Source organism: Triticum aestivum, chromosome 7B (genome assembly GCF_018294505.1).
Source record: "Triticum aestivum cultivar Chinese Spring chromosome 7B, IWGSC CS RefSeq v2.1, whole genome shotgun sequence".
NCBI classification, from domain to species: Eukaryota; Viridiplantae; Streptophyta; class Magnoliopsida; order Poales; family Poaceae; genus Triticum; species Triticum aestivum.
Window position 1 is genome coordinate 335581959 of NC_057813.1, and position 13426 is coordinate 335595384.

Consider the following 13426-nt stretch of genomic DNA (forward strand, 5'->3'; position numbering starts at 1 on the left):
CGTCGCCCCGCCTCCCGCGACGCCGCCCTCTCCTCTCCCGACGCCGCCGCCCCGCCGCCCTCGTCGTCGGCTGCGCATCAACCGCCACGGCGTCGGCTGCTGGAGCTTACTCCCCAGACTCGCCGGGCTGAACCGCTGCGGCAAGAGCTGCTGCCTTGGTGGATCTACTACCTCCGCCCCGACCTCAAGCGCGGCTGCTTCTCGCAGCAGGAGGAGGACCACCACCACCCGGACCTCGTCCCCGACATCCTCCCCGCGCCCCACTCCCCGGCATCCTCCCCTCGCCCCACTCCCCGGCCCCCGTGAGCTCCCCCTCCTCCTCTCCCCCTCTCCCCCTTGTACTTTTAGTGTAATTACTGTGCATTTTCAGTGAAATTTACACTGTAATTGTTAGTGGAATTTACACTGGAAATGTTAGTGGGTTTACAGTGTACTTCTAGTGGATTTTTGCTCTGTATTTGCAAGTGGCATTTTTAGTGGAATTACTGTGTATTTCCATGGGTTTTACACTGTAATTATTAGTGTAAGATATTGTTGCAATTAAATTTAGAAGTGGCAGCTCTTGGTGGCTTGGTGTACCTGTATTTTCTCTCTGAAAATTCTCTAAACAAGCATTGCAATTTGATTTTGGCCCTAGTACATGTAGTAGTAGTAATGTTTGAGGGTTGCATGCTTCGATGCTAAATTTGCATCAGCGGTTGACGTTTCTTGAGTGATTATAACTTGTGGAATATGCTGTCTCAAACTATGGAACATGAGATCTGCGTTTAGGAGCAGCCAAGGTGGTTTCTTTTTGTTGTACACTCCAGTTTGATTCTTGTGTGCATCACACTGGTTCATAGTCTGGAACATTCAGTCTTGCTTGCTCTATGTTTGTTCGATGTCCAGGGGCCCAATTACAGTTAAGTTGTGGATACAACACCTATTTCACCAACAACAGAGAACACAACAACACAATTAGGGCTCACAGTAAAGCAATTGCAGTTTCTTGCTAACAACAACACAATCACAGAGAACACAACAACACCTATTACTGAATTAATCTTGCACTGTCGTACTAACAGCCAACGGTATTTCTATCTAGTGAAGACTAAAGTTGCATCATCAGCAGCTTCATATAGAAGATAATGATTCCTGTTTTTTAGTCTACTGTAATTGTTTTTTAGCCCACAGCACTTTGCATTGTTTTGAGGTTTTGTACATCAGCTTTCTTGCTAATCCATCCCACGCGGCTGCTGTACTACTTGTCAAGTGATGCTGCTGCTGCTATCTGCGAGTTGTTGCTGCTAGTTGTGATTTTGTCAAGTGATGCTGCTGCTACTTGTGATCTTCTAAAATAACCCCTTTCTCCTGAAACGTTGATTAATTTCCGTTTCGGTTGAGAAATGGGGCACTCCTAGGTCAAGAAAATTAGCAAAGGTCATGCCCAATTTTCTTGACCTAGAAGGTGCCCGATTCTCAACCGAAATAAAAATTAATTTGCTTTAGTGGTTGGATTAGTTTAGTATTTTATTCACACACTCAGACACCCTTGCTTGCCATGTGTGATAGAGAGATAGTGAGAGGAGACAATAAGCTATCTGCAGCTTAATTTGCATTGCATACTAGCTAGATAGCTTTTGTTTTTCAGGACCAACCGAACAATACATACATATACCTGTAGGCACCAGCTTAATTTCCAAGGCAGGACAATTACTTGCTTCATTATATTCATCCATCCATCCATTTTGCATCATGTACAGAACCAAAAATAATCGGAGTTTCTGTCTGGCTTCAGAAGTCATAACACATGCATTTGGGTAACCCTAAATGTCAAAATTGCACAAGTCTAGACCCCTTTATGCCATATACTTTCTATTTTTATTCATCGGAGTTCGACTGCGCATTAACCCAACATGTGCATGACTCGATGGTCCAGGAAGGAAATCGTTTCCTTTCATCAGCTAGAAAAACTGCCAACGTTTCAAAACTGCAACTTGATGAAGATTGGAGTATATCTTAATAAGTTTACCCTGTTGGGGCACATCACATACACACATTTGCTCAAGTCCACTCTGGCCCATGTAGAGCTGAAACCCAGTTTAGTTCCTTGTATCACTTGTCGCTGAAAACCGTTTGATTGTTTTCACGGAAATGATTTACAAGTTCAGCAAGTGATGAGCTGTGAGAATAACATATTCATTAGGGTAGGCGTCTCCTGCCCTATGCTGAATGTGGTGCAATTTTCGACGCAGATTCATAATTTGCAGCTTAGCTTATCTCTTGGCCCTCCAATTAAAATATAGGGGTTGACCTTCACCACGGCCGAAGCTTCTCTGCATCTATATATAATGGACATTCCCTAGCTTCTGAACAATCAACACAAAGCAGCAGGCCTGAGTGTCTCCAATAGTCATCCTTGTGTTTGTGTAGGTTTTGTTTCCTTGGTCCATTGAGCCTTCATTCATGGTTATGAATGATATGCAATGATCAGCCTGCTAGCGTTTATCCTCTCCGCGTGTTTGAACACCCTGCGGTGTAGTAAAAAGTAATTGCAGATACACTCGCCGAAGAGCCAGATTCGTTTGGGGGCGGGGGACACCACCCCAAAGACAACACCGCCAGTCGTGCCGGCGCCAAGTCGGCCCCATGGCAAGACCGCCGTAACGGTGCCGGACATCCCTATGCCACTGGATCCAAACATGCATATGGCACAGGATCAGAACGACGACGACGACGATGATACATTTGGCAACGTCGATCAGTACTTTGCCGATCATGGGTACGATGGCGATTTCATGGGGCCTCCTTCTCAAGAACCAAACCCAACAAAAGACGTGTGCGATCTAGCTGGTACCGCGGAGAAGCCAAGTTGCAACAGGCGCCGTCTGGCGTTCAGCTCTCAGGAGATGCCTCCAGCTGCCGACTTCACCGAGCCTCAGATAGGCGAGGTGCGAAATATTATCAGCCCCAACACACTCAAGAAGGCGGTCTGTGAGCAGAACTCGGTCCCATTACAGGAGAAGAAGAAGGCACGCAAAATAAAGACTAAGAAGGGTGCGAGCCAGCCGGCACCGAGTATGATCCGTGCTCAGGACGGGCCACCTTCACAGCAGGATATCTCGAGGAGGGTGCATGTGGCGGGTAGGGCGATGCTACCGACAAATATGCTCAATGTTGCAACCGGTGCTATGCGGAGTCTGCATGACAGTGTTCTTGCTTTGGAGAAGCGGCGTCTCGGAGAGAAGGATGTGGCATACCCAGTTTTCACGGCCAAGGTGCCAGAGGGCAAGGGCTTTGTGGATAACTCCATCGGGCGTACGATCGTCCTGCGTTTTGATGACATCCACGCTATGTTGAACCTTCATCCGCTGCACTACACCTTCGTTCGGCTATTTTCGCTGAGTATGGAGATGCGGATCATTCGCGACAAGACCCCGGACATCGTGATAGTCGACCCCTTCTACATGCGTGCCAAGATCTTGGGCAGCGCTGGGGACCGGCAAGTCGCGAGTTCTTACCTCGAAGGCGTCATTCTGGCAAACCAAGATAAGGATAACTTCCTCGTGCCTTACTTTCCCGAGTAAGTCCTCCCCTCAACCGGCCCGTAACATATGAATTCTTACATTTCGATCGTTTTTCTTTTAACATTCCGTGTTTTCTGCAGTGACACACGTTGCACGCTCATCCTCCTAAGCCCCAAATATTCCATGGCCACGTATTTCGACCCGGACCGTCAGTCGAACGTAGACTACACAAATGTCAAGAAGGTTCTTGATGATGTTCTCCCCGGCTACGCCAAATCTGGAGGCACCTTCACCAGGCCTATTCGTAAGTACGGCAAGCACGTGTTCTCCCACAATACGACGTTCTGCTGCGTCAAGCAGCCGCCTGGCAGTCAGAAGGGTGCCTACTACGCCATCCATCACATGCGGGCGATCGTACGGGACCATCATCAACTTCTGCTACCGAGTAAACTCAAAGATTGGGCAAAGAGCGTGTCGGCAATCCAGGACGCGGACCTCCGACAAGAATTCTTTCGCATCCGGTCGGAGTTTGCGGAAATCATCCATCAAGATGTCCTTCGTACCTCGGGGCAGTTCTACCTCAACAATCAACCGTCCAACAGTGACATCGACACAATGCTACAAATGCAGGCTGACAACGACCATTATTTCATGACTCCCACGATAGACGGCGGCTTCATCCACGCTTCGGTCCCTTGAGTCGAGTCGAAAGCAGTGATGCTGTGTCTAGTTCTGAAACATCGATTGGCTCATGTTGTAATTAAACTTTAATGAACTTGTAGTATGTCTCTTTGGTTTCGAGAGTCGTTCAACTTAGATGTAATCGATGCTATTAATGTCTTGCTTTTCTCTTCCGATCGTTCTGTTGCATACTTATATATTGCTTATGTATTGTTTGTGAATTGGTACTAACGTTTCGTTTGGCTAGTGCATAGCGATGCCGACGTATGTCGTGTACAAGGGTAAGGTTCCCGGAGTCTACGATGACTGGGAGGAGTGTCGGAGACAGGTTCACCGATTCAGCGGTAACAGTTACAAAGGGTACACCACTAGGGCCGAGGCTGAATCTAGATACGCCCGCTATCTAGCGGGAGAGGGGAGGGAGCGTTGGAGGAACCGGATGAAGACGAGTTTCATCGTGATGATGCTCATCGTGATGACCGCAGCTCTCTTCTATGTGATGGTAGTTTAGATGATCGATATCGACTTGTAATGTGAAGACAAACTCGCTACTCGCGGTCTCGAGACTTGTAATATAATGTTCTATCTTTGTTCGGTCTTTTCAATTCGGAGACTAATATGATGAATTGTATTCGGAGACTAATATGATGAATTGTATTCAAAGACTAATCTTCTATTGTATTCGATGAATCTGTTGTTGATGTGTGCTATCTATATTTTGTCAAATTATACATTTTGTAACCTGTGCAAAAAACAGAAAATAAAAAACAAAAAAAACCTAATATTCATACTAATGGCGCATCACATGACAGTGCGCCATTAGTATGACAGTGCATACTAATGGCGCATCGCTGGGTAGTGCGCCATTAGTATGCCGCGGTTACTAATGGCGCATCCAGTGGTGGTGCGCCATTAGTATGCCAAAGCACCTGGATATACATGGCCCCTGGGAGGCATACTAATGGCGCACCCTGGCCTATACTAATGGCGCACCCGCGGTGCGCCATTAGTATACCAGATACTAATGGCGCACCAGGTGGTGCGCCATTAGTAAAAATTACTAATGGCGTGCTATTAATGGCGCACCACAGATGCGCCATTAATGGCCATACTAGGTGCGCCATTAGTAGGGGTTTTTCTAGTAGTGCCATCCCCGGCACGCCAACATGATTATCGGGAAGTGGGTCTTTAAACACAAGCTCCGTCCTGATGGCCCTTGATCGCTACAAAGCGCGCTGGGTCGTTCGTGGCTTCCGACAGCGTGCTGGTATCGACTTCACCGACACCTTTGCTTCGGTCATCAAGCCCGGCACGATACACACTGTTCTCCACCTTGCGGTCTCCCATGCTTGGCCGGTGCACCAGATGGACGTCTCCAACGCCTTCCTCCATGGTCACCTCGAGGAGCAAGTCTTCTGCTAGCAGCCCACCGGGTTTGTTGACCCGGTGCTTCCCGACCATGTGTGTCTGCTTTCGCGGTCCTTGTACGGACTCAAGCAGGCTCCACGCGCTTGATACCAGCGCATCGCGGCGTTCCTCCACCAGCTTGGGTTCCGCTCTACCTGCTCGGACGCCTCGCTCTTCGTCTACTATCAGGGCTTTGACACGGCCTACTTGCTGCTCTATGTCAACGACATCATCCTGGCGACATGTACAACTGGTCTCCTCAGTCAGCTCACGGCTCGTCTTTGCGCTGAATTCGCCATCAAGGACTTGGGTCCTTTGCACTACTTCCTCGGTGTCGAGGTGGTGCGCCGTCCGGATGGCTTCTTCCTTCATCAGCGGAAGTACGCTCATGAGCTCCTGGAGCGCGCGGGCATGCTTAACTGCAAGCCCGCCGCTACGCCTGTTGATATGAAGGCCAAGCTTTCTGCCACGGATGGTTCTCCTGCTTCGGATGTTGCTCTCTATCGATCTAGCATTGGTGCTCTCCAGTATCTCACTCTGACTCGACCGGAGATCTAGTATGTCGTGCAACAGGTGTGTCTTCATATGCATGCTCCTCGAGACGTTTACTGGGCTGCCGTCAAGCGGATTCTCCGCTATATCTGTGGCACCATGGATCTTGGCGTCACGCTTCACGCCTCCACTGACACCGCCCTCGCCGCCTACTCCGATGCAGACTGGGCGAGCTGCCCTGACACTGGTTGCTCCACTTCGGGCTATTGTGTCTACCTTGGACCCTCACTCATCTCGTGGTCGTCCAAGCGGCAGCCTATGTTCTCTCGTTCCAGTGTTGAGGCTGAGTATCGTGCGGTGGCCAACGTCGTCGCCGAATGTTTGTGGCTTCGCCAGCTGCTTCGGGAGCTCTCTTGCCCTGTTGACCGTGACACGATGGTCTACTGCGACAATGTCTCGGCGGTCTACCTCTCCGCTAACCCGGTGCATCATCGATGGACCAAGCATATTGAGTTGGATATTCATTTTGTTCAGGAACGGGTGGCCCTTGGCCATATTCGTGTTTTACACGTCCCTACTTCCCAACAATTTGTCGATATCATGACCAAGGGCTTGCCTACGGCGTCATTTGAAGAGTTCCGATCCAGTGGGTGTTGACTATATGTGTTATGTGCATATTGTGTATTGGGCCCACCTCCTAGTTCCTTGTATAGTTGAGGTCTGTGGCCCACCTTTGTACATCATATATATGTGCCTATGCACGAAGAGCAATACATCGTGCAATTCACATAATCTACACTATTTAGTCTGACAACTCCGGCGACCATGTCGAGCTCCGGCAACCGCTCCGACTCTGACCTAGATGCCGATGAGGAGATGGCCCTCCGCATTGCCCTCGAGAAGTCCATGGTGGACACGGGGGCCAGTTACGGATCTGCCATCTCACCTCTCCCTCGCCGGCACAACGCGGACACCAGCGCTGGCCCCTCCCAGCTCGCGCGCAGCTCCACGAGGGCCGCGCAGTCCGCCCCCTCACGACGTCCCTTGCCACCCGTCGGCTGTTGCTTCCCCACTTGGGCAGCAGTGGGTGCTTGTGCCCACCCCACCGGCTCGGATGCGCGTGCGCCGCCTGCTGCGTGAGGCAGTGGGCAAGGGACAGGGACGCAGCAGAGAAATCTGTGCATCGCCGTCGCGGGTTTCTGGTGGAGCCCAAAGAGGACAAGTGGCTCCTCGCTTGGGTGTGCCATCGGCCACTTACGACGGCGGAGATGGACGTTTGGCAGCTCCACCGAAAGAACGGCAAGGCGCTCCGGATTGCCATTGAGCAGTCCGAATGTGAGGCGGCTGAGGTAGCGGTAGAGGTGGCTCGACTGGCGAAACTCAAGCAGTAGTAGGATAGGGCCGTCTGGTGGCTCAAAGGGCTCATCCTCTTCTCCTCCTCCGTTTATGACTCGCATGATCCTCCACCAGCCACAACGCCTACAGTTGCGCCGTTCGTTGGAAGGGGAAAGGGTCGGCGAGGAAGTGGTGAAGATCCGCCTTCTCCACTTTAATTTCATGTTTTTAGATGTAGTTTGAACTTGTTCGTCGTTTATGTGCATTATATGAACTTTGGTGATCTTTTGAAGATCTGCTGGTGATCTTATGGTGAACGATTTGTGCATTTATATGCCCATTTCTATGTCCGCTCCTGATCTAAGTAGTTTTATCGACATTGAATGATTTAGTATGGATATAGGGGATCGGATATGAAATATATGGATGTGGATAACGAGATTTGAGGAGTGATCGTTCAGTGTCCGCGGACACGCCCGGGCGCCTCCGCGGGCGTTTGGGGTGCTGGATTTGCCAAGTGCGGTTGTAGATGCTCTAAGCACGTCGACCAACATTTCTCTTTGACCACGGTGATGCCTCGTCTCACCTAGGCGCCAACGGTGCACACTACGGCGGCTTCCTCAACGCCTGCACCAAGTGACGATGTTCTGACTAGGGGACCCTCACCACGTCAAGTCCTCTCCTGGCCTTGTGGGCCACACTAGATGACCCTTGACGCATCATTGGAGGTATCGCAAAGACTTATTTTGTACACCAAGAAGCTAGATTCGTTGAAGACATTGTTTCCTTATGTGTAACTGACTAGGATATTGTAATCCTAGACCCTCCGGTATTTATCTAAACCGAGGGGTAGGGTCGTAGAAGGACACAACAATCTTAGGGTAGATCATCTGCAGTTTGTACTCCAACACAAAGCAATAAACACAAGCAAGACATCTGGTACTATCTCTTCGGAAAGCCTGAACCTGGGTAAAACTCCGTGTCTTAATTACCATCGCATCTAGACGCTTAGTTCGGGACTCCTATATGGGATATGTCGGACTTAGCTCTTTCACCAAGCACAACCTGTGGTGCTACTAGAGGCTCGTCGGCAAGGTGGCGGCGGTGCACGTGCGGAGCATAAGGTCGTGGTGGACGCCGGTGCTAAGGAGCAAGTCGTCAGGGTAACTACAACGCAGATCACCAAATCGCCCCTAAATGTTTGGACTGGATATTTTGGATATTTTTTGTCACCCAGCGGTGGTCATCAAAATTTGTCCAGACTGGTGTGGACGTCCGAAATTCCACAAATCGCAAACCGAGGGCGGTTTGCACATGTCCGGATGTCCGCAACATATGCATCTGACAACATGAACCCACCCAAAATTGAGGTGGAGCCACACATTTGGTCAGTTTCGCACTGTTTCTGAAGGAAAACTCGCCCATTCCCATTGCCTCCCCCTAGTGTCTACCTCCTCTTCACCGTTCCACCATCCACCGCCTCGATGGAGCCAATGTCGGGGGAGGAGACTGAGATGTTTGTCGTCCTCCAGAGCCGAAGGAGCCGAGGGAGGTAGCTGCCTATAAGGCTGGGTCCACGGAGCACAATGCCCGATGTGTGATGGCGGAGATGAAGAAGATAGAAGAAGCGGTGGCCGGACTTTGTCTAGAAAAGCAACCCAACAAGGTGGTGCCGCTCGGGCAATTGTTGCAGTGCTCGCCCCAGCTCAAGCCATCCTACTACTTCACCTCCCGGCACCTCGGTTCGGCCAGCACACAACAATCGCCACATCAGACTGCATCATCCTTCACCTCTGTCCATCGTGTCCACTTCGTTGTTGGCCTCAACACCGACTACAACTTCACAGAGTCAAAGTCGCTGACGCTTGTCCACTCGCCGATGCCAGTTGTGGAGCTCTTGTCCGACGATGCCCGCTCACTATTTGTCAGAGTACCTCGTGCAAGCGAGACAATGGAAGCGGACAATGCAAAGATGAACATTATCGACGATGGAGGCAACCACGAAGACGGAAAAGTGAAGGAATCCCAAGTGAATGAACAACAGCAGTCATACTCCCAGCAAATGTGCACCCAGAACAAACAACCGGATGATCCAAAGAATAAGAGGGGAGAAAATTTCATCTCAAAGGAGAATGAATTGGTCTGTGAGGTGTGGTTAGCCAATAGTATCGATCCATTCCAAGGCATGGAGTAAAGAGGCGCGACATTTTAGCAAATTGTGCATGTTTCATTTCACGAGCAAAAGTGCTACGACCCCTACCACATGGAAGTGATATGTGATCAGAATACGAAGTTACTAAGCCATCGATGGTACACCATTCAAGAGCATGTCAGCAAGTACTGCGGCGCGTACAAGTTATGACCCACAAGTATAGGGGATCATGACAGTCTTCGAGGGTAGTATTTCACCCAAATTTATTGACTCGACACAAGAGAGTCAAAGGATATTTGTAAGCCTTAATAGTTGATTTGTCAATTCAACCACACCTTAGGAGTTTTTTCCGTGCATCAAAATATTAGTAGCACGGTAATATGATAGTTTTGATAGTAGCAATAATAATAGCAATAGTAACAGTATCAGTGATAGTAGCAGTTTTGTAGCAATTGGAACAACAACGTCAATAATAGTAACTTAGCAAAGACAATATTATGAGAAGGCGTAGTCATGGATTAGTGATGGATATTTAGATGACATTCATCATGTAACAGTCACAACCTAGAGCGATACACAATAGCTCAAATTCATCAATCATATGTACGAAATAGTCATACATGCTTATAATAAGAACTTGCATAACATCTTTTGTCCTACCCTCCCATGGCAGCGGGATCCTAATGGAAGCTAAGGGTAATTAAGTTGCTCCTTTTAATAGAGAACCGGAACAAAACATTAACACATAGTGAATACATGAACTCAAATCACAGTCATTCCTGGAGAGTATCCAAATTATTGTTACCTTGGGGTCTACGGATCAGAACAATAACAAGTGCACATAACTTGCAAATAGGATCAAGAACTCAAATATATTGATGAAAACATAATAAGTTCAGATCTAAAATCATGGAACTCGGATCCTAGTGACAAGCATTAAGCATAGCAAAGTCATAGCAACATCAATCTCAGAATATAGTGGATACTAGGGATCAAGCTCTAAAAAATTGACTCGATTACCTGATCAGTCTCATCCATCTCCATCTACCTCCAATATGCCCTGTAGTTACTCACTCCTGGTGGTGAGCATCATGAGGTTGCTAATGAAGAGGGGTTGTTGATGACGACGGCGACGGATTGCCCCCACCGGAGCCCCGAACGGACTCCAGATCAGGGCACCTGATGAATAATAGGAGGTGACAACGGCTGTGTATCATAAAACACGGTGAAAGTTTCTGTCTGGTTTTTTTCTCGGAAGACGGTACTTATGGACCTGGAGGTACGGCAAATGGAGCCACGAGGGCCCCACAAGGTAGCAGGCGTGCTCCCTGCTTTGTGGGCAGGTGGTGGCCCCCCTCCAGTATATCTTTGCACCAGTATTTTTTATGTATTCAACAAAATCCCTCTGCCAAGTTTCGTCCAATTCCATGAACTTTTATTTCTGCACCGAAAACAACACCAAGGTAGTTCTACTTAAAATAGCGTTAGTCTGAGTTAGTTCATTCAAATCATGCAAATTAGAGTCCAAAATAAGAACAAAAATGTTTTGAAAAGTAGATATGTTGGAGACATATCAACAAGCAAGTGCAAAACCGGTGGCCAAGTGGTGCGACAATCACCGACCTCGTAAGTGTTGTGGCTTGTTGTTCTGTATGTTGGTCATTTCGTTGATTTTCTCGGTGTTGCAACTTGTTAACCATCCATTGTCTTCCTTCGCAAGCCTAACATGAGTTCCTGTTATACCACAACATAGAGAACAAGCACTCATCTTCACGCATTGTTGGATGAAGTTGAATGGGCAAAACAAGTGGCTCACCACTACTGCCAATATCGTCAAGACCGCTAAGGCAAATGAAGATAAAGGTGTTGATCCAACCGTTCCAACATGAGAAGGGCTTGCTCGGGCCAGGAAGGTGATTAGGAACCTGGGAAGGAAGTGGGGCGAGGAGAAGGAGAAGCGAGATGGGGCGATGGCTAAGATGACAAAGAGTTTCGAGGACATCATGACGAAGTAGGAGGAGGCATCTGTCAAGCACCATGAAATGAAGGAACAAAAAACATATGGTATGTTTAGCAAGTTCATAGAGAGAATAATATAGAGATGAAGGTTGCTTCGGAGGATTCCAAGATGTTGTTCATGAAGACATCTGAGTCAGATCCCGAGGCGGCGAAGATTGTCCTAGTCTATTGTGCGGGCTTGTTGAAGCACTTTGGACAAATGGAGAGTGTCGAAGAGTAAATTTTTGCCACATACAGTCGGGCTAGCAACTTTTGGGATTGGTTGGATGTAAAAAATTATTGAACAACTGATGCTTTTTTGTTCTAATGTGTATGTTTGCAACTATTAAACATAAGCTTAAATTGGTACTGATCTAGATATACATGTCAAGTGGAGGAGGCTAGAGCATGGACGGAGATTTGCAGACTCTGGTTGGATGGCCACCCCCTATCCATATTCTTGGATATGTCCGGACGTGTCCGCAGACATTTGGTGTGTCCATTTTGATGATCCGCGTTGGATTTTCCCTTAGTTTGGCTAATGAGGGGTATTGAGTTGTTTGTTGATGATTAGCCTAAAACGTGTGGTTCTTTGGAAATTTCCCCCAAAGTAGAGTAAACGGGTATAAATTCCCCTAAAGTGCATGTTCCATGCAACTCACTCTGGAAACAACCTATCAGAGTTAACTAATCAAATTGGAATAATTATCCTTATAGATCACTAATAGGTCAGGCTCTCTCTTCTTCATAGACTCACTGAAACATTTCGCATGTGCACGTGAGCGTGTACGTTTATGTGCTGCCAAATGGTAGCTTGACCACATCAGCACTAATTCTTACCACCAGTTGACTAGAAACAAAAAGGTTGAGATGAGATCTGGTCTTTAGGGGTTGACAATAATTTGGTGGTTTTGCTGCAGGCCAACAGGGGGGTTTGTGTTGCTTCTGGTTCATGCATGACATTAGGATAGGATGGACAATCTACCATTGCACTAAGTCACCTTAAAATGTAAGGTGGTTAGAGAACCACATGAAAAATAAAGTCAATTTTTGCCTAAGCTTTGATGCTTATTTATTGATGGTAGACGCTTAATTATGCATCCTTACTATACAGATAAGCAGTTGATGTTTAAACTTAAATAGTGTTAGAGTACGTAATGGGCCTGGGCTCGCGGTATAGTCCGTTAGTCTTAGGATTAATTAGAGATAAGGGTCGCTTTCTTAGGGGTCAAGTAAAACTTACTTGGGAGTCAAGTAGACCTCTCTATATAAAGAGAGGAGATGTATCAATCTAATCAAGCAAGAATTAAGAAGGAAATCCCCTCTCTTTATATAGAGAGGTTTACTTGACTCCCAAGCAAGGCTTACTTGACCCCTAAGAAAGCGACTCTTATCTCTAATTAACCCTAAGACTAACAGGCTATACCGCCAGCCCAGGCCCATTACGTACTCTAACGCCCTCTTGCCCGGCTGTGGGCAAAAAGGCCCCCGGCCAGCCCTCTCGCGTCCTCCTTCTAGCAGCGCCATAACAAATAGCTTATTAAGCTACTTCATAAGCACTTTCCATTGTACATGGCCTGGTCAGATAAACTGATCAATTGTGAATATAGTGGGGTTTTTACGCCCCAAACTACGGATGTCGTGTTCTCCTCAGGGACTAGGCAAATCGATGATCGTGCTTGGCTAAAGCTAAGTAACACAATTCAGATTATGAATGCAAGAAAATAAACCTACACTAAACAAGGTTGTACCCAAAGGTCGTCACCAAAGAAAATGCAAAAAAGGGCAAAGGGGGTTCAGATTATCTTCAATAATATTTTTGGTATTTTTGTTTTACTAGAAACAATAAAACATC